Here is a 23,508-nt window from a genome sequence, read left to right on the forward strand (position 1 = left end):
TTAAAACTATAACAATTCGGACTGTGGAAAAGTATATCCCTTAGTTCTAATGCCTTTGGTTCTATAATTTGTTCTGTTACTCTTGTTTTTGTTTTTAATAACCACAAACAGAGGAGAAAAGCCCCTAAAAGCAATTTCTACTAAATGTACAAAGTTCTGCAGTAATTTAGAAACAGAACGAAAATGAAAGCTGTAAAGCAGAGCTGAGTCAACCAGGATATTTCGGCCTCACACTGATGCTTACTGGGAAGGCTCCCGGCCGTCCCTGCAGCTCCTCCACTTCCTTTATGAGATCTTGGATGCTTTTGTTACTAGGACATTTCCAAAGGTTATTTTCCACATTGCTTCCAGGACAACAAGGAAGGACACTGTTAGCAAACTGCCTATAGAGAGGACACGTGAATTCTCCTTTGTCCACTGAGAAGCCCTGGAGAACCTGGTCATTCTAAAAAATGAAATAAACATACAGATATAAGATGAACACCATTCCACAAACAAAATTGACACTACTACCTTTTATAGTAAATAAAATGAATCACACAAAAAAAGATACATCGAATATATGTCATAAAAACACAAACAAAGTCTCTTATTTAGTTGCTCTTCATTAAGGATAAGACATTCAAATCATCATGCAATCAATCTGAAATGTGGATTTTAGATAAAGAATAACTCAAAAAGTAGGCCACATTAAAGTGGATCTCTTTCCTCTTACTACATGCCCCTGTTTTCACAGTCTGTAATCACTACTGGGAAGATTCTCCCAGGACCCATATTCTTTGATAAAGGATAGGCAGTTTTTGAGAGTGAATTAAGTCTAAACAATGTGCTGTGTCATTTAAGGTGTCTAATTGCTGAACAAAACTGACTGAATTTTATGCAGTGGGTTTAGGTTTAATTGATAGGGGGAAGATTTAGTTAAATTACTCAGAACATAAGTGTGATAGGAGGTGAATTAATTTAATACTTCTACTTCAGAGGCTTCTGATAGGAAGAGGAAGAAAAATAATTTTTGAGACAGATATATAATGTGCACACACTTAGGAGGAAACTCTTGCTCATAAGAGATGGCAATATATGGTGACTAAACAGACAACTTAAGGCAGGAATTCTGCCTGCTACGTCTGTTCCTTTCTTTTGCCTGACACGACCCCAGGACTACTTTGCAATTTAAGAATATTGCTATTGTGTAGTCCTAACTACTATATAAATCTTTTCCCAGTAGTCTGTCTCCTATTTTACCACTAGCCCAATGCTTTATCTCAAAATTTGTATTTAATGCACTAATGTATATGTATGAATCCTACAATATGAGCATTACTACTAACAAGACAAAAATAATGAGAGAAAGTGATACAAAGAAAAGAAAATGCATTTACTGCCTATGGTTACAAAGGTAGTTAATGACATCAGGATAAACTTAGGTTTCCCAACTCTTAACTAGGTGCTCATTTGACTATATTTTGGATCTCAAAAACTTTGACTAAAAAGAACTGAATTCTATTTTTTTTTACCTTTTGACATTTTTTCAAATCTTTAAAAATGTGACACCATGTCTTTTTAAATCCACTTCTACAAACATTTACTAAGCTCCTTTCATGTGTCAAATGCGGTGATGACATAAAAAGGGAAGACACATCTTCATTTAAAGTATCAACCAATTAAAAGCAAACAGAAACAAAAATATTTTAATAAGAGTGTAATGAATACAACAGAGAAAGCTTCCCAGAGAAGGAGACTTGTGAGCTAAGTTTTAAAAATACACAAGAAGAGTGTTTTAAAACGTTGGGGCAAGGATCCTGGTCACTGAAGGACATTCTGTGTTAAGCTTCCGTAGGGCCTTAATTTTAATGAAGGCTAGATCCTCCTCTTTGCCTTGATTGACACGAAGTTGTTTCCTAAAGCCTCCCTACAAGCCCTCTCAACTAGGCATTACTCACTCCCCCACATCTGTTACACCTGAGTGCCCTTCTCATCTCCAGTGCAGGCTGGAGATTATTACTCTTGCGTTCTTCTGTCTTTGCGGCTCATTTTATTTAACGATACCACACTTTTCCTTCATTTTCACTGAAATCCATTGCCCTCAATTGCTGAAGACTTTGGTGCCTAGATCAGTTTTCCTGTTCACTCCAAGACCTGCCATCCTCCTGTGCATGTATGTATGTGTGTATGTGGCCAATCAGTCTTGTATCTTAGTCGGTCAGCTCTTTGACCTCACCAAATTCTATAGCTTTGGCTTCCTACTCCAGGACCTATTACCATGACCATCCGCTTGTCCTTCAATGACCCCAAATTGTCCATATCTGGAAATAAAAAATGCAAACATCTTACATTCTGATTGCCAACTCCCCCTATCACCTTTAGTTCCTCATTTTTCTCCCAGTTTATCAGGACGTTCCTATCCTGCCTACACACCATGATCTATTATTTCAAAAACTCTCATCAATGCTTCTCATTCCCCATCCATATGTCCTTTAATCACATGTATCTAACAAAACCTTCACACAGCATTAATCCAATGTATGACTTAAGTTCTGCAAGCGAACTGAGTGCTGTTAGAGAAAATTGAAATAACTTCTTGTTATAACCTGTTTCCATCCTCAACTAAGCCATGAATACTGCCTGGCAATCTCTCCTTACATCTTCTGAAGCACTCTCTAATCCCCATTTCCAACCACTTCACTTGTTAAGTCCCTTCACCTACCCAAGCCTTGCCCCTTTTTACTTGAATAAAGCTATATTTCCCACCTCAGAAAGAACAAAGTCATGTAACTCCTTCAGATTCCTCAAATATCAAGTTAATCAATCCCATCAGCCCTTCCATCCACTTTTTTCTTTCTACCCCCTTTGCTGGTTATCTCCTAACTAGTCTCCCAACCATACAACTGCTAATATGATCTATGTAATGTGAGACTCTTTTTCCTAATCACAGTTTCTCAAGGATCACCATTGTCTCTCACAGTAACTACTTTTTCTTCTTATGCTCCACATACATTCTCTCACCAAGTCCAGAAGACTCTATTGTTAAATATATTTCAAATCTCTAACCCCTTCACTATCTCCACTGCCTTGACTAAACCCGAGCCACCAACACCTCTTATCTTGTAAATGATATCACCACATTCTTTTTATTCTCCTGCAATCCCACAATAACCCCTGCAATCTATACAACTGCCGCAATGGCCTTTCTGAACACATCTTATTTCTGCTTAAGAGTCTTTAATAGCTCTCTGTAAATAATCTGTCTGAATTCCAAATTCCTCACAGGGACCTCAAGGCCCTTTACAATATGACCCCTACTTACTTTCCCCGTCTTCTCTCTCATCACTCAACCTCCTTACTTCATCAAAGGTTCCAACACTTGCAGATGTTCTAATAAGACCCTGTGCACACTTCATAATACTCAGCACATACACTGCAACTGTTTATTTCTGTCTCATGTAATACGTACTAAACTACTTTAAGGAAGAAACTCTCTTTTCACTGCTGTATTCCCAGTGTCTATCACGGTATCTGTAACACTGCAGGCACTGAATAAATATTTGTTAAATGAACAAATTGGATACAAAGGTATGAAAAATGCATAATGTGCTTAGTGAGCTATCAATTACCTTATTAATGCTGACATGAAGGAAGATAAAGGTAAAGCAATAGGTAAGCCCAGATCATGGAGTGCTGTGAATGTCATTCAGAGAAGAGTGAACTTTTATTCTGTCAGGAAGAAGTCAGAAGGATTTTTAAGCCAATGACATGTCATCAGATTTACATCTTAGAAAGATCTAATGTAGTGAATAAATTAGACTTGGAGTAAAGAAACTGGTAAGAAAGCAATTGCAAAAGTCAAAATGAGAGATGAAGGAATATACAAAAAGCCTAAGTGGAAATAACAAAGGCATGATATAATCAAGTAAAATTTAGGAGATAGAATCAATAGAATTTGGTAAGTGACTGAATGTGAGAGGTAAGAAATAGGGAGGGAAAAGCAGAAATTCACTGTTTCTGAGTTAGGGATCTAAGATCAGAGTAGACAATGCTGTTAAGAAGATGATCTGAGAGAAGGAGAAAGACTGCAGCTGCAAGGGAATGTAAGGTCAAGCAAAGGAATTTTGAATAGCAGGGACTTGAGTGTGTTTATGAGCTGAAAAGAAGGGACAGAGTAGGCAGAAACTGGAGATACAGAAGAAAAATAGGTTAACTACTGATAGATCAAGGCCTCTGAGGTGATGGGGAAAAAGTAGTAGTAAAGCATTAGCAGAAAAAATAATTCCTGAACAGAAGAAGGAATACTGCCTCAAGGAGTAAAAAGGAAAGGTTTGGTTGGGTTGCAGAGACATTTATCAAGAACAGAAAAATAAGGCAAGAAGCTGAGGTAGTATGTGAGAGACAACAATCTCTTCTGGGGTTTAGGCAAAGAGTCTGGGATGAGGGAGGGAAAGGTTTGCAATAGCTGCTGAGGAAATAGAAGAGAGAACTGATCAAAGACAGGCAAATGAATTGATAAGTAGGCCAGGATCCTAGGCTAAGCTACTATTATAGGAAACTACAAATTTGTAGAGGTACCAGTTCACCTAGTTTTATAATTTTACTAGCAGGACTAGCTGCCTTGATCTAGAATCAAAGAAGGTAGATGGAATGATCAGTATTAAGAACAGGATGGGGATAGTACAAGAAAGTAAGTTTAGGGAACAGCTAATGCTAGGAAAAATGCAAAGGGGTTTAAAGGACTAGAGAGCTTCATGTCAGAAGCAAAACAAACATTTGACAGTGAAAATGAGAATGTGAAGAATAATCATATAATAAGAGGATGTGGTATTGTATTAAAACAGTATTTCAAAGCTAGAGTAGCAAAGTCTAAAATTATAGTTACGGAAGTCAGTTGCAAAAGTGAAGTAAAAAATTGAAATCCCTGAAGTTGTAGAGGCAAGGAACTCTCAGGCTGGATGGTTCAAACAGTGAAAACTCACTCAAGTGGAAATGGGATGTATTTGCTGTAAAAATATCTAATACCTAGAAAGATACATACCACCAGATATGTTTCACTCTACTTACCCGTAAAGATTCCATGTAAGATTTATGACAATCTATATGCAATGTGTGGCCACGGATCTGTACATAAACACCTCCTTCCCAGCCAACTGATACTGCCAAGAGACAAGAACTCTTAAAAAAAAAAAGAAAGAAAAAGAAAAAAGAAAAGTACAATTAATTTTAAAGAAGTTTAAACAAACCTAAATATACCCACATAAATCTCTGAATGATTTTTATTATACTACTGTGAACTTTGTATTTTTGTGTCATAACACTTGACTTGACAGCCCTAAGCCAGTATCTTTAAACTTGAAACTTCATGAAGTTTTAGCTTCCAAATATCTCTGTACATAATGAAAGAAAAATTTTGAATTAGTCTTTCTCCACCCCATAAAGTACAAGCTCCCAATGTTATACCACAGCTCAGTGTGGACTATGCTGCTGCTGATCACTTGGCATGGCCTACAGGGTACTCACCTCTCTACAGCCGCTGACAGGAACGGCTTCCTTCGCCTGCCTGTTTCCCTCTGGCTTCTGCAGTGCTGCTCTCTTGGCTTCTCTCCAATTTCTTTAACCATTTAGTTTACACCTCTTTTTAATACTCTTTCTTTGCCCCTTCAATGTTTATATTCCTCAAAGTTCTATTCTTAGTGCTGCTCCCTTCTCCTTCAAACTATTTTCCCTGAGTGATTCAATCAGTAAATGTAACTATCTTCCAAGCCTAGATCTCTCCAGAACTCAAAAAAAACCTCAGCTGCCAACCAGAAATCTCCACTCTGATGTTCCTCAGATAATATAAAACCAGTGGGTCAAAAACTTGTCATTTTCTCCATGCATCTTTCTTTTCCTTTTGGTTTAAAAACTCTACAATTTATTAAGTCACCAAATCAGAAAACTAAGAGTTATTTTCTATAATCACATCCTTTCCTTACACTAGTACAACTATATGTATTAGTTCTCATGCCACAGATTTTGACCTCTCTTCATTCCCACTATAACATTCAAGTCTGTATCATTTGTTGTGGGGGAGGGAGTTCTTTAAAATAAAGTTCCTTAACTGGTCTCCTTGACTCTAATTTCTGCTCTCCATGATGTGTCCTCCACACATCTTTCTAAAGTACATATGTGCTCATAAGAATAACCCTAAAAAATATCTTAACATTAACAAGGGTTTCATATAATATGCACAAAAAGGAAACCAAGATTATGTAAGCAAAATACATAGCCTCTTGAGAGTTAATTGCCTTCTCCTCCTTCCCTGCTAATTCCTTCCCTTTAAACCTATAATCAGGCTAAAACTTTTCTTCCTAAAATAATTTTCTTTGAATTTTCCTTTAGCCTCTGTCAAACAGCATTTGGGCCTGAACTTGACTTCACCTCCCTGAGTCTGTAGTACATACATGGCCAAGCCAGAGCAGCATTAGGCTGAAGGTCTGACATGAGACCACATATGAAGAAAGATTTGAGAGCCATCAAAACTGAGTAAACCTTTATATTTTATTTTTATGTTGAAAAGGGACATATGGTAATGTAAGATGACCAAATCATCTTTAAACAATAGTAAACAAAGTTCCATCATTAAATCAAGACTCTTCATAAGCATCTGAGAGTTGAAATTATTATACAGTGAAAAGTGCATTCCTGGCTGATTTAAAGATGTGCAGCCACAGAAATCAAATCCTCACAGCAGGTGGGCTAGCTTTTAATGTTAAAAATCAGAAAAACAACAGGAGACCTGTTCATCTCTGCTTTATTTTTCGGAGCTGCTTGAAGTAGAAGCAGATACTGGTATTAGTTCATTTTAGAATAGTTGGTAGTCAGTTAATAAACAAGCTGTTCTCTTTGGCAATGTCTTATGAAAATGTAATTAATCTTTTTAATTAAAGCAGTTAGCCTCTAAAACTGAAAATACAGTGTCATTCGTCTATTCAGCTTCAGATTTCTTATTTGAAATCTGCTAGGGTCAAAAAAAGCATGAAAACACTTACTAACATGAGTATTTTAGGAAGATTTCAATGATATGCCCAACTGCCACTGTGCTAACTGCTTAACACTACATCTTCACAACTTCAATATTTATTAAAACCTTGTGGTATTATCCTTGTTTACAAAAAAGGAATGAAAAGTTTATCAAGATCACTCAGCTATAAGTGATAGAGACCAATTTCAAACCCAAGTCTTTCTGACTCTAAAGTTCAGGTTCCCTTGCTACTGCGTCACCTCTTTCATATAAAATGCTTCTAGTGTCGACCATAAATTCATAGTCTTACATGACTAAAATTCTACATGTCAACTTTGTAAAATTTGATCAGAGGAAAGCAGAATCTACACAGTGTAATTCCATAATCAGTACCAGTGCCCTTTGGTATTGCTCTGTACTCTTTAATGCTCTGAGCAGTATCTCTGGCTACAAAACTCTGGTAATCTATGCTAGAGTAATTCAGGAAGATATCCAGTAAGCATTTATAACACACGTAGCATATGCTACTCTCTGAATGGAATATAAAACCAATATAAGAAATGGCCCTAAATGTCCAGAGGTATATAGTCCAGGAGCACACCATGTATACATACAATAACCATTATGAAAGTAAATAAAAGTATTAATACAAGAATAGACTCTCACAATCACTAGCAGAAATATAACAGAGAATCAGACAAGTTCAGAGCCTTTTTACAAAAGAGATTTTTCTCTAAAAATGAGTAACTCTCCTTGAAGCAAAAAAGGATACTACTTTTTCTCTCTGTTATTAGATCACTCCTTCCCTCAAAATTATTTCACTCCTAGGTCTGGAACATATTTTGATTGAATCAACTTATTTTTCTTTCTATTTGACTTTAGGATTCATTTTTACTCATTGACTCTAAAGTGATTCAAAATGATAAAACTAAAACTAGTGTTGTGGCAGGGCACTAAAATCTAAATGAAAGTTGTAGTAAATTTCTGCAAAAGCAGAACTTAGCACAACTGTACAATTACCTTTAAAATGAAGGTATCTGTAAGTGTCTGAATGTATAAGCTTTCAAAAATTCAAACGAATAATCAGGAAAAAAGTGTTAGGAATGTTAGGTGGAAAGACAGACACAAGCAGCCAGGAAAGAGGAAGATAAGGTTCAAAGAAAAAGCCACCCAAACTCTGCCCAGGGAGGGGGTTCCATGTGGAGACAGCAAAGGCTTTGCAGGGAGATAACTTCCTCCCCTCCCCAACCAGATCACAATAGACTAAAAATGCTCTCTGAGAGGGGTGACTGTATACAAGGACCTATAAATCAAATAATCCCACCTTGCCAGTCAAACAGGTGCCTCCTAACCAGAATTCAATAGACAAGCCTCCCACCTAACAAATCGAGGCCTTTATCTACCTTGACTCTGGCCCACTCCTCCCTTGGAGTATATTCAAATAAAACTTGCCCTCTGCTTTGCTACTGTTTCTCCACCTTTCAATTCTTACTGCAAGTGGGGACAAGGACTCAGGAGAAAGAATTCAACCTGCAACAATGTATGAAAGACATCCTTTTTCAAAATAATGAAAATTTCATTTAAAACCTTCTGAAAATATGTGGAAGCATAATCCTCATTACCTAACCCAAACTGCATTACAAAGCCTAACCTGAGCCCTCCTAAATGGGCTACCTTGAATATTAAAAACAACACTTTACATTTACACTGACCTTTATTATGTATAAAGTGATCTAAAGAAATTTCTAACCTGGTGGGTTACTGCATCAAAGACCAGTATATGCCCTATTTTACAGATAAGGAAACTGAGCCTTTGAGTGTTTATATAGCCAAGCTCATATTGCTAAGAAATGGAAGAATCAGAATGACAACCCACTTTTTCTGATCTGGGACTCTTTATAATCTATACGACACCTCTGAAACTAGAGACATCATCTCCTTAAGAATCCACCAAAATTTTTCTCCTCTGTCCACCCAACTGAACCGTAATACTCTGACTGTTAGCATCACTAGGCCAATTCCTGGTTATCTGATTAAGTAATCTTTCTTCCACCTGTACTACTACTGTCTTATAATTAATCTAGTGTATTATGAGCACGAATCTCATTAGCTAACCAAAAATAATGTTGCACTTTGTATTTTAAGTATTTTAAGTTATTATTGTATGTTTACTTAATTCAAAACACAGTAGATCCAAAAAAAAAAACAGGTAAAAGAACACTTCATTTGATAATCTACTCAGGAAACACTAGAAGTGGTATGGAAATTTTACAAAGAAGTTAACAATGCTATTGCTACTAAATAAATAAAGTTGGTCTTCCCAGGTTTAGGATGCCTGAGGGCTAGAGCACCTAGGTGCAAAGAGCTCGGAAAAAAAAACAAGCTCACAAGAAACCAGAAAGGCATGAATTAAATCTGACCCTACTTTACATTTTAGAAGTATCATAGTGACAGTATACTGTGTATCTTTAAATAAAAGTAAAAGAAGGCAAAAATCTTCATAAAATATTTGTATACCAAAAGCTTTTATAAATATTTACATCCCATTGAATTGAATTTGTGTGCCTCATAATAAATAACGTTTAAAACAAAGGTATAACACCTAAAACCTGAAATTTTTATTTATTGTTTACAATCCATTTCTTTTACTTTTTAAAGATTTCTATTTCCTTACAATCCACACATTAAGTTTTTTTCTAACAAACGTCTAGATTCCAAATTAGAATATTTTGTAGAAGAAAAAATATAGAATAACACTCTGGAGAGAAATAACCATCAATTTTTCAGAAAAAAATACATATGAAAAAAAGAGTACTTACATCCTTAAAATAATGCTATAATAATGAAAGCCTCACGTCATGAACAGCTGCACATGTGTCCCAAGGGTAAATCTGCTCCTCTTCACTGACAGGCAGGTTTTTTGACTCAATGTTGTCACGGCATTGCCCCAAAATTACATTAACAACAGAGATAAGTGCTCACTAAATAACAAACTTATATACCTGAGTCACCAAGAAGAGTTGTTACCTACCTCCAGCTACTTTAATTTTTTCCACTATCAGAATATTTTAGAAGACCTAAAGTGGTATTCTAATTTTCTTCTATACAGTAAATAAAGCTTCAAATATTCTAATTTTTTAAAAATAACATAAAATATCAGTATGAACTCTGTGGATGGATGGATGGGTGGGTGGATGGATGGATGGATGGATGGATGGATGGATGGAAGGAAGGATGGATAGATGGATGTAGGGAGTGACTGATGATGGTTTCCAAAATCTGTCCATTGAAAAAATCTAGAAGTTATGACTCTCCAGTATCAATAAACTTCCTTCCTAAATATATTATTTCTGACTAACAGGAAACAGTGATCCTTGGAGAAAAAGCTGAGTACAGGGCTGGGGAGAAGCACAAGGTGACCTACAATTGTGTGTAATCAAGAGCAAGGAAGTATTCAAACATGGAGTGGTCAGGGCACTAAAGAAATTTCAATTGGCCAAATTTGAGAAAATTTGGGCATTAAAAATAATGATAACAGATAATATATTCACTAATTCAGGCAAGGATTCCAAGTAAAAGGGGCAAGGATAAATTATTAGAGTCAAAATATAGAGTATCATCATATAGATTACCTATCACATTAAACAAGAAATCAGACATGGTTGGCATCACCAACAATACGGCAAACGCGTACTATGAGCCCTCTGATATGACAAAATGGGAAGGAACATCATCTATACAATGCCATTACCAAAATTGGTAATGGCATTTAACTTGAATCCAATGATAATTAAATAATCACACAAATCCAGAAAATGAGACATGCTACAGAACTGGACTCTTGAATTTTTTTAAGAAGAGGTAGCAAAAACTGTTTTAGATTAAAGGGGACTAAGGAAATGACAAGCAAATGTAATGCATCATTATTTTCTTGGCTTTTGGACCAAAAAAAAATCCGCTACAAAAAAAAATTATTAGGACAACTGGGAAAATTTAAATATAGAAATAGATGATATTATTAAATTTCTTTGATACGATGATGGTATTCAGTCGTTATAGAAACAATACACTTCAGGAGAGCAGGAAAGATGGTAGCATGAGAAGTGAAGTAGAAATAATCTCCAAAACCACATATAGCATGAAAACACAGCAAATACAACTAATCTTGAAAGAGTGACCAGAAGGAAACAGCAACAGACATTGCTTCTGGGGAAAACAGAAGACCTCAAGGAAAAGGGTAAAGAAGCAAAGCCACAATTGGGCAGAACCCAAGCCCTCTCCCCAAACCCAGCACACAGGCAGGAGGAACAGAAACGGAGGTGGGAAGAAGTAGAAGCCCAGGACTGCTAAATACCCAGCCGTGAAGATCTACTCTAGGACCACGAATCCACATTGCATGGTGCTCTGGAAATTAAAGGGGTTGGAAAGCAGGGACAGGTGGAACACTTGCGCAGACTGAGATTCCAGCCACTTATATAGAACAAGCACCCAAAAGCAGCCACTACAGAACAAGACAAAGGCAGATGCATTGAAAGACTTTCCAACAGTGAGAGGGCTGCTAAAGGGGCAAGGATTCCACAGAGCTTGCTGCTAAGGAGGAAGGATAAGTAGACAAAATTGTCCCAGCACACTCAGCCCATCAGGATGGGAACTTTCAGGAGTTTCAGGAGCTCCATCCCCCTGGCTGACAATGCAGCCTTGAGGCACCCCCACCACCATAAGCAGCCAGCCACTCCTTCCTCCTGGCCAGCACCTGGTCACAAAGCTGCTACCCCCTCCATGGTGCCACATCAGCAGGAGGGCAGCACCCAATACAGTGGCTAAAGGGGTGTAATGCAGAGGCTGCTCCCTGCATGCTTGACTAACTGGCCCTAGCAGTTCAGGCAGACACTGTGGCCATGAATCAGGAAAGAGCTCCATCATCCTGGCAGGCACCAGTGCCACATACCTGCAAACAACATGAACACCCCAGAGAGTAAAGTTCCTGGTCACTAGAGGGAGGGAATTACACAAAGTTATTATTCCATAGGATTCAAGTAGGGAAGAAATGTCAAAAGAACCTGGCTCAATCCAAAAATTCCTAAAACACGAGAGAGGAGAGTGAAACCAAGATAATCAATCTTCTCAATAAAGATTTCAAAGTAAAAATGATAAACATGCTCACAGAGCTACAAAAACATATTCAAGATCTCAGGGACAATTCAAGACAGACATAGAGACTTTGAAAAATACAATAGCTGAACTGAACCATACAATGGAAAGATTTAAAAGCAGATTAGAAGAGTGATAGAAGACTCAATGGAATACAAATTACAGAACAGGAACACAGAGAAGCTGAAGCAGAGAGAGAAAAATGGATCCATAGAAATGAAAGAATATTAAGAGAGCCATGTGACCAATCCAAAAGGAACAATATTCACATTATAAAGATACCAGCAGAAGAGAGAGGAAAAGGGATAAAGAGGGTCTCCAAAGAAATAATCATTGAAAATGTCCCAAATATGGGGAAGGAAAGTCATACAGGCCATGGAAGAGCACAGATCTCCCAGCTAAAAGGACCCAAGGAAGATAACACCAGGACATACAATATTTGAAATGGCAAGATCAAGGATGAGGACAGAATATTAAAAGCAGCCAGAGAGAGAAAAAAGATCACATACAAAGGTAAACCCATCAGGTTATCATCAGACTTCTCAACAAAAATGTTACAGGCCAGAAGGGAGTGGCAGGATATATTTAATGTAATGAAACAGAAGGGTCTTGAACCAACAATACTCTACTCAGAAAGATTATCATTTAAATTTGAAGAAGGGATTAAAACAATTTCCACATAAGCAAAAATTGAGAGAATTTGCCTTCTTCCACAAACTGTCTCCAAATTGTTTGTAAGGCTGAATAGCTGTTAAAAGAACAAACAAAACCATAGTAAAGAAAGTGGAACAATTAATTACTAAACAAATGCAAAATTAAATCAACTACCCCAAAGTCAGACAACGGATAGACAAAGAGTACAGATTATGACACCTAATATACTAAATCAGGAGGAGGAAGAAAAGGAGGGGGAAAAATAACATTTAGATTGTATTTGTAATAAATAGCTTTACATGAGTTAAGCTAGACTATGAGATAGAAAGAAAGTTACCCTTGAACCTTTGGTAACCACAAATCTAAAGCCTGCAATGGCAATAAGTACATACATATTGATAATCACCCTAAATGTAAATGGTCTGAAGGCGTCAATCAAAAGACATAGAGTCACTGAAGGGACAAAAAATAAGACCCATCTATATAATGCCTACAAGAGACTCAGTTCAAACCCAAAAACATACACAGACTAAAACTAAAGTTATGGAAAAAGATATTTCATGCAACTAACAGAGAAAAAAGCAGGCATTGCAGTACTTATATTCAACAAAATAGACTTCAGAAAACAAAGTAACAAGACAAAGAAAACATTAGATAATGATAAAGGGGTCAGTCCAACAAGAGGATATAACCATTATAAATATCTGTGTACTTAACAAAGAAGCAATAAAAAATGTGAAACAAGTATTAACACAATTAAAGAGGGAAATAGATTGTGATGCATTCATTTTAGGAGACTTCAACACATCACTCTCTCCAAAAGACAGATCAACCAGACAGAAAATAAGTAAGGAGACAGAGGCATTGAACAACACATTACAACAGATGGACCTAACAGACATCTACAGAACACTCCACCCAAAAGCAACAGGGCACACATTCTTCTCAACTGAACATGAAACATTTTCAAGAATAGATCACATACACACAAAAAAACCTAAAGAATCTACCCCAAAACCACTAAATCAAATATATGAATTCAGCAATGTTGCAGGATACAAAATTAACACATAGAAATCTGTTGCACTCCCATATACTAATGATGAACTAGCAGAACGAGGTATCAGGAAAACAATTCCATTCACAATTGCATCAAAAAGAATAAAATATAGAGGAATAAACTTAACAAAGGAAGTGAAAGACCTATACCCTGAAAACTGTAAGACACTCATGAGAGAAATTAAAGAAGATACCAATAAATGGTTCACATCCTGTGCTCATAGATAGGAAGAATTAATACTGTCAAAGTTGTCATCCTGCCCAAAGCAATCTACAGATTCAGTGCAATCCCTATCAAAATACCAACAGCATTCTTCAATGAACTAAAGCAAATAGTTCTAAAATTCATATGCAACCACAAAAGACCCTGAATAGACAAAGCAATCATGAGAAGGAAGAATAAAGTAGGGGAAATTATGCCCCCTGACTTCAATCTCTACTACAAAGCCACAGTAGTCAAGACAATTTGGTATTGGGAAAAGAACAGACCCATAGACCAGTGGAACAGAATAGAGTCCAGATATTAACCCAAGCATATGTGCTCAATTAATATACAATAAAGGATCCATGGATATACAATGGGGAGATGACAGCCTCTTCAACAGCTGGTGTTGGCAAAACTGGACAGCTACATGCAAGAGAATGAAACTGGATCATTGCTTAACCCCATACACAAGCTAAACTCAAAATGGATCAAAAACCTGAATGTAAGTCATGAAACCATAAAACTCTTAGAAGAAAACAGGCAAAAATTTCCTGAATATAATCATGAGCAACTTCTTCCTGAATGCATCTCCTTGAGCAAGGGAAACAAAAGCAAAAAATGAACTTATGGGAATACATCAAACTAAAAAGCTTCTGTACGGCAAAGGACACCATCAACTGACAAAAAGCCATTCTACAGTAAGGCAGAATATACTTGTAAATGACATATCCGACAAGGGGTTAATATCCAAAATATATAAAGAACTTACACACCTCAACACCCGAAAAGCAAAGCAAATAACCCAATTAAAAAATGGGCAGAGACATGAAGAGACAGTTCTCCAAAGAAGAAATTCAGATGGCAAAAAGCACATGAAAAGATGCTCCACATCACTAATCATCAGGGAAATGCAAATTAAAGCCCCAATGAGATATCACCTCACACCTGTAAGGATGGCCAGAATCAAAAAGACTAAGAACAACAAATGCTGGCAAGGATTCGAAGAAAGGGGAACCCTCCTATACTGCTGGTGGGAATGTCAACTAATTCAATCATTTTGTAAAGCAATATGGAGGTTCCTAAAAAAACTAAAAATAGAAATACTATTTGACCCTGAAATCCCACTCCTTGGAATTAACACAAAAATAAAACTTCTCAGATTTAAAAAGATATATGCACCCCTATGTTTATTGCAGCACTTTTTACAGTAGCCAAGATATGGAAGCAACTTGCGTTCATCAGTAGATGAATAAAGAAGATGTGGTACATACACACAATGGAATACTATTCAGCCATAAGAAAGAAACAAATCCTACCATTTGCAACAACATGGATGGAGCTTGAGGACATTATTCTCAGTGGAATAAGCCAGGCAGAGAAAGACAAGTGCCAAGTGATTTCCCTCATTTGTGGAGTATAACAATGAAACAAAACTGAAGGAACAAAATAGCAGCAGACTCAGAGACTCCAAGAAGGGACTAGTGGTTACCAAAGGGGAGGGATGTGGTAGGATGGGTGGGGAGGGAGGGAGAAGCTGTTTGAGGGGTATTATGTTTAGTACTCAAGGTGTGGGAGATCACAGGGAGAACAGTGAAGCACAGAGAAGGCAAATAGTGACTCTGTGGACAGTGACTGTGAAGGGGTATGTGGGGGGGACTTGGTGAAGGGGGGAGCCTAGTAAACATAATGTCCTTCAAGTAATTGTAGATTAATGAAACCAAAAAAAGTGAATGTATAGAGATGTAGAGAACTGAAATTGTGCAGCTTTACAGAACCTTGATATTTGAGAAGGTGGGTGTTTTTGTTCAGTCATTTTCATTTGCTCACTAAACATCTGCTAATTGAATTATATCCAAACACTTTCTGGTCTGTATTGTTATTTTCTTTCCTAAATATCATGACTTTAATATCACAACAATACATTGTCTTTTCCTCCAAAGCATGATACAGACCCGGGGTGGTTTGCGAATATAAACGATAAAATCATCCAAGTAACATCAGTGATTCTTGCTTAAATATACATCACATGGAGAAGAGGGACGGGAGGATGGCCTAAGTGAGAGGAGGGGTCAAAGAGGTGCAGGCTTCCCATTATAAAATAAAGTAGCCACAGGGATGAAAGCACAGCACTGGGAATATAGTCAATAATATTGTGGAATATTTGTATGATATTATCTACAGATATCTACATTTATCATGGTGAGCATTTAGCAAAGTGTATAATTCTCAAATCACTATGTTGTACACTGAGACCACTATAATATGTATGTTAACTATATTTCAATTAACTTTATTTCAATTAAAGTTAAGGGTAGTAGCCCTCAGGAAGATATTCAAGAGATTATTAGTTTAATGAAACATAAGAGAAATAATAAAATAGAAAAATTTGTCAACTGAATGTTTTCTGTAGTTTTCAAAAGACAGAGAAATGGGTGGAAGGAAGGACAAAAAGAAACAAAGTAAGAAATCAGAAGATGGATAAGAAGGAAATAATGAAATATTGCATTAAAGAAAGGTGGTAGAAAATTTTATTCCATTTGTAAAAATAAATCATTATATATAAATTTGCATTATTTGTATATTTTATCTGAGCCAATATATCATCAGTAATTTCCAGTAGACAAAATAAATATGGAGGCAGAAGCAGTGAAATGATGGTTATATTTTATTAGCTAATCATCTCCCTCTCTGTCATACACATTCAATATTTAAAAAAGTAGTTTTCAATGTGACAGAACCATCCATAGAAGTACTGATTTTTAGACCTTCAGCTAGGTTTCTTTATTAAATAGTTTTCAACATGATTATGAAGACTTAAAATACATACAAATGTAATTTAAAAATTAAAGGAGTTACAATGACCAAGAGCTTCCATCACACCTAATTTTTGTGATCTCAAATTTCTTTGAACAATTAGACACGTTGAAATATTTATTTTGAGGAGAATGGGAGCTGAGTATCATGTGAATATATTTGTTTCTAATTTTCTTCATACTTAGGCACTATCAGACATTTTATTTGTCCTTTATTCTTTAAAAATTTTTATTGAAATAGATGATATACAATATTATGTTGGTTTTAGATGAACAACAAAGTGATCCAGTAATTGTATGCATTGCCAAATGCTCATCATGATGTGTAGTGATTATATGTCACCAAAAATATATTACAATATTATTAGTTCTATTACCTATGCTGTACTTCCATCCCTGTGACTAAGTTATTTAATACACTGAAATTTGTAATTCTTTATCTAATGCACCTATTTCATTTGCCCCTGTCCATGGTAACCAGCAGTCTATTCTCTGTGTTTATGAGTCTGTTTCTATTTTCTAGCTTGTTTAGTTTATACTTTGTATGCTGCATCAATTTATCAAGCTTTACTAATTCTGGAGAACACCTGTTAAAATTCATTCTAAAATTATTGTGATTCTATTATAAAAAACATTTCCATATTTATTCTTAACAACAGATACAATTTGTCTAACCAGGAAATGCACCATTTATTCATCTGCACCAATATATACAAAAAAGTAAATTATTCTTTTATTGTATGTTCATTGGTAAAATTTATTAAAATAATTTACCATGTATTTGTTTTTTATTGTTTGTTTTTTTGTACATAAAGTAAAATGGGGGTGTGAAGATGGTTGAAAAGGTGACAGATAAAGAGGTACAGACTTCAAATTATAAAATGAATTGGGCATAGGAATGGAAGTGAAAGAAAGGGTTATAAAAAATAACACAGTAATACGGTGGTTGGTAGCGGGGTGTACATGGACCATAGAAAGACTCACTGGGAATGTGGTTAAGTACTGAGTCACTATGTTTGTTATACATCTGAAACCAATATAAAGTTGTACATGAACAATATCCCCCCAAAATTACATACATTGTAAAATATATAGCTACTGCCTTTGAGATACTTAGAATTGAGATAGTGCATAAAATTGTGAACATTGAAATAATAAAAGCAAAATAAGGTAAATTCCCATCAGTTTCAAGAATCCAAAACAGCTATATCACTGAGTTGTGAAACTTCAAATGTTAGTGAAAGGTCCACAATGGTTTTTAATGAGGAGGTGAATTTTTAAACATCTCTAAAGTCTCAGAGGGCTTCCTCATGGTAAGGAACTGAGGATGAGTATTCCAAGCAAGAGCATGAAGTCAGGAGATGTGTTTAACAATAGGTCTAATAAATGGAATCTTTAATTAAAATATAAGTAACATATTCATCACCAACCACATACAATGACTTGATAAATTTCTAATCAATAGTCCCCTTGGTTTTTTTCTCTAACCCATTTTTTGCCTTCCTTCCCTCCAGAGAGACCCCCGTGGAGAGAGGGGGTGGATGGCTACAATCTCACCCCCGTGACTCACTTTATCCTCACAGGGCTCTCTGACCTCCCCGAGGTGCACTATCCTCTCTTTGTGGTCTTTGCCATCACATATCAGGTCTCCTTGATGGGAAACAGGGCGTTTCTCTTGGCCATCTGGATGGAGAACAAGCTGCACACACCATGTATTACTTTCTGGCTAGTCTGTCCCTCTTAGACATGTTCTGCCCATCAGCTACTGTCCCCAACATACTGGACAACCTTCTGACTGGGAATTACAGATTTCCTACCTGGGCTGTGCTTTGCAGCTTTATTTCCTGGTGGCCCTGGCGGGGACTGAGATCTTCCTTCTCGCTGCCATGGCTTATGACCGGTACGTGACCATCTGCTTCCCCCTCCATTACACCCTCATCATGACAAAGGCTCGCTGTGCCCAGCTGGCAGCAGGGTTTCTCCATTCCCTCCTCCACACAGTGTCCACCTTCTGCCTGTCTTTCTGCAAGTCCAATCGGGTTAACCAGTACTACTGTGACGACCCCCCACTGGTGGACCTCTCCTGCTCATCCACCTACATGGCAGAAATGCTTGTTTTAGTGGCAGGAGGTGTCTCGGGAATTGGTGCCTTCATCTCTTACATTTCCGTCATATCCACCATCCTAAAGATCCAGTCGGTGGAAGGGAAGCACAAAGACTTCTCCACATGTGCCTCCCGCCTCCTGGTGGTCTGTTTGTTCTATGGCACAGCCATCTTCACCTACATTCGTCTTCAAGTCACCACTCCCCAGACAGGGACAGACTCATCGCCAGGCTCTACGGGGTTATCACGCCAGTGCTAAAACCCACGACCTACAGCTTGAGGAACACAGAGGTGAAAGGGACCTCGGCAGGGACTTATGTCACTGAGCATGTTTACACTGAGTGTAAGAGTAAAACAGAAAAAGTCCGTACTCATTTTAGAACACATTTATAAGGAGAATTCATAGACAATAATTTTGACACATAGATACACTTATGCACACTGAAATTTATAAACATGCAAACATACACATGATTTTAGTTTATCTGAAAGCCTACATATCTATATATGCATATGTTGTATCTCAATCCAAGGGGAACTTAGAGTATATAACCCCAAAATAAACATTTTCATGAGTAGCAGAGAATACTAGTTACAGTAATATAAGGATAAACAGAGCCTACCTTTTAAGGTAATTACAATTTATGTTCATAGCCATATCCATATCCATAGCTAAACCTATACTATTTTATATCTGCATTTACATCTATATCTAAATGTCTCTTCATAGATATGTTTTTCTTCTTTTCCTCATGTGATTGAATGCCTGTGTTCTCTCCGTAAAATTATGCTTTTGCTCATTCTGTCTTTTTTTTTTTTTTGCTTCTACTTACTATGTATTTATCTGCTTTTCTCCCTCTTTCTGTGACCCTGTACATTCTTAGACCTACCTGTCTCTCTAAAGAGAGGACTTATTTTATCTCTGATTTGGTTATCTAATTTAGTTCAATAAAGTATTCTCATCTTACTCTCAACATGATCAAAATTGAAAGCACCATTTTCTAACACAGGCACACATACACATACACAAACCACAAACACTCATTAATTGCTGTGTATTTTTAGTATTCTCCAGCTACAGGGACTAAAATCCCTGAAACTAGTCTCTCATTTAGATATAGTAACTATTATGGAGAAATGGACACACATAATTTATAATTGTATCATTTTCCCCACCATTACTGAGATAGAGTTGACATATAATGTTGTATAAGTTTTGGTGTGCAAAATGATAGTTTGATATATTTGTTGCAAAATATTTGACACCATAAGGTTGGTTAACACATCTACCACCTCTATTTTATGACACTATCCTTTCTCCACTGTGTTTCTTGGCTGCCTTATCAGATATTAGCTGCCCATATATGTATGTTTACTTCTGGCTTTTAATTCTATTCCATGGGTCTATGTGTCTATTATAAGGTTTTGTTGGCTGGTACCACACTCTTTTGCATAATATAGCTTCATAATATAGTTTGAGGTAAAGAAGAGTGATACCTACTCTGTACTTTTTTCAGTAGTATTTGTAACTTTAGGTTCTTTTTTATTCCATATGATAAGAGTTTTGATTTCTCTTTATGTGGAAACTGACATTGGAAGTTTGATGGGAATTGTATTGAATCTATAGATAACTTTGGGTAGTGTGTACATTTAACAATATGAATTCTTCTTATACATGATGGGATATTTACATAAAAGGTTGCTCACAGCAGCACTAAGGCATTTGCAGATAACTCCCCACAAGTATTTGAATTTATGTAAACAAAGACTATGTATATTCCTTATGGGAGAAAATACATTACCTTAGATAAAATATATTCATACGGTTGTGAAAACCATATATTATCTGAATACCACACAAAACCAAAAGACGGATAATCTATTATTTTAATAACTGAAAGATGTTATTTATTTGTGAAATAGGGTGATGAGTTTTCTAAACTAATAATGAAACAGAAATATTTTGAAAATAAACATCCACTATTTTCTAGAAATAAATATACTTACTTAATGTATGGCAGCATAGGAATTTTGTCCTACCACTAACAATAACACTCAATCAGTAGTTTGAAAAATTTTTTCCATATTGAGCCTTGAATCTTCTACCTTGTTAGCTGCCCAACAAGTTTCAAAAGAATTTTATTCTCCTGCTTCAGTTGTTCATTTTCATCTTCGATGCCATCTAGGTCTCTATTTAACAAATCAATTTCTTCTTTGAGTTTTCTGATCATTTCCTCTTCATCTTGCATTAGTCCCACAAGTCTTCAATTTTCTTGCCTTTCTCTTACTACTTCCTTTTCAAGATCTTCAATGTTCTTGCCCAATGTGCTACTTGAGACCAAACCACCTGAGGCGCTTGCACCCCGGCTGTATCTGCTGCACCCACTTCTCTCTGTTCGGGGAGTCCTACGGGTCTTCCCCAGAGGCCTTGGCTGCGCTTTTGCACCTGCCTGAAGCCGCTGCAGACCCTCCTGTAACGGACCGGAGCTGCCCGGGTCTGACCGCTCCCGGCTTCCTTCCGCAGCGCGACCTGCTGTGGAATCGCCGCCCCCGTCTCCGTTCTCTCCGCGCTGCTCCGGCCCCGTCTTGTTCACCCGGGCATCGACCGCGGGGACGCCGACCTCGCCGGTGATGCACCGCCCCTCCCGCAGCTCCCGCCCCGCCCCTCCCACTCCTCCCGCGCCCCGCCCCTCCCCGCTCTTCCTGGCGGCCTTCCCGCCGCCCCGCGCCGGGAGCCCGTCTGCGCGCCTGGGGCGGCCGGGGGCGGGCTGCTCAGCGCCGCGGGGCCGGTAGCGCGGTTCTCGCTCCCCACCGAGCTGGGGCGGCAGGCGCGGCGGCGCCGCCCGGGACGTCATCGTGGAGCCCGCTGGCCGCGGCGGCGGCGGTGCGGACGGTCCCGCGGGGGATTCCCGGCCCGTCGCTCTCCCTCCGTTCCTTTTTGGCCCTTTGCCCTTTGCAGTGCGGTCCTCTCCTCCTCACTGGAGGTAGACGACGGCTTCTGCGGTCTTCAGGTCATTCCTCAGTTTAGTTGTATTTTCCGCAGTTGCCTCCTTGGAGTGTGCATGCAGGGGTGTTTCTGCCTTTCTTTTCAACTCCACCATCTTTCCGCACACCCTCTACAGGCATAAGCTTTTGCCCAGTAAGTCCCGGGATGCCAACCAGATTTATAAATATATCCCCATAGGAGAATCTCAGATGAATTTAATGTTACCAGAATAATTCATGTTGGAAAATAACAGACATCTATCATATGTGGTTTTATAGGAAAATTGGTAAAACTACCAACAGGTTCATTGGTTTGTTGTTAAAAAAATTTTAGACCCTGTTCCTAAATTCCCAGTTTTTTAACTCGTTACATATTTCCCCTCCACCATTCTTTTCTTTGATTATGTTTCTTATTCTCCTTTCTTAATCTCCATTTCTCCATCATCTTTCCTTCTTTCTATTCCTTACTACCTCACCTCATCTGTTATTATTTTCATAAAGAGTAAACTTTAAAAGATAAAATGCTTTCAACAGAAGAAATCTATAGATGGCTTTAGGTAGTCTGGGCATTCTAACAATACGAATTCTTCCAGTCTATGAACATTGGATATTTTTACATTTATTGGTGTCTTTTTGCATGTCATTCATTGCAATCTTATAATTTTCAGTGTACTGGTTTTACACCTCCTTGGTTAAATGTATTCTAAATATATTTTTGAGGCTACTATAAATGGAACCATTTCTCTTATACATAGTTCATTATCAGTGTATAAAGATGCAATTAATTTTTGTATGAAGGCTTATTTCATGTGAGTTTACATATTTCATTTACTGATAAAAATTTTGTCAAAAAGATTTTCTGGTTCTTGTTAATGTCATTTTTGTTTCCATGGTAAATACAAAAAGATGCATGAATCTCAGTGCATTGCTCAGTGAACGTTTCTATGTGAGGACATTCATGTGACCATCAACAAGATCAAGGTATGAAATAATCTCACTGAATTGTTTCCTCCTTCACCTTTAACACCCATTCCCTCACTCAGCTACCCAATGGCAAACACCTATGTGTTCTCTATGTCTCTGAGCCTCTTTCTGTTGTGTTTGCTCATTTCTTTCTTTTTGAGATTCCACATATAGGTGAAGTCTTGTGGTGTTTGTCTTTCTTTGTGTGACTTACTTCAATTAGCATAATATAATCTGGGTCCGTACATGTGGTCACAAAAGGCCAACTGCACAGTGAGATATGACCACACCAGTCAGAGCGGCTAACACCACCAACACACAACATAACATGCTGGAAAGGATGTTGAGGAAATGGAATCCTTGTACCCTGCAGGTGAGAATACACATGGGTGAAAACAGTGGAAAGTTTCTCAAAAAACTCAAACTACATATATATGATCCACCATCTACCAATTCCACCTCTGAGAATAGACCTGAGGAGGTAATCCCTAATTTCAAAAGTGATATGCACTCCTATGTTCATTGCAGTGTTACATACAATACTACAAAATACTATTGTATTTGTACAAAAATACAAAGCAACCTA

General features: G+C 37.4%; 2 pseudogenes; one reads left to right on the forward strand and one right to left on the reverse strand.

Annotated features, from left to right (window-relative positions):
* Positions 1 to 208: 208 nt before the first annotated feature.
* On the reverse strand, positions 209 to 11,949 carry LOC140845996 (E3 ubiquitin-protein ligase UBR3-like; annotated as a pseudogene).
* A 6,807-nt stretch (positions 11,950 to 18,756) lies between these two features.
* LOC108385080 (olfactory receptor 5V1-like) lies at positions 18,757 to 19,367 on the forward strand (annotated as a pseudogene).
* The last annotated feature ends 4,141 nt before the right edge of the window (positions 19,368 to 23,508 follow it).

This window comes from Manis javanica, chromosome 14 (assembly GCF_040802235.1).
Source record: "Manis javanica isolate MJ-LG chromosome 14, MJ_LKY, whole genome shotgun sequence".
NCBI lineage: Eukaryota > Metazoa > Chordata > Mammalia > Pholidota > Manidae > Manis > Manis javanica.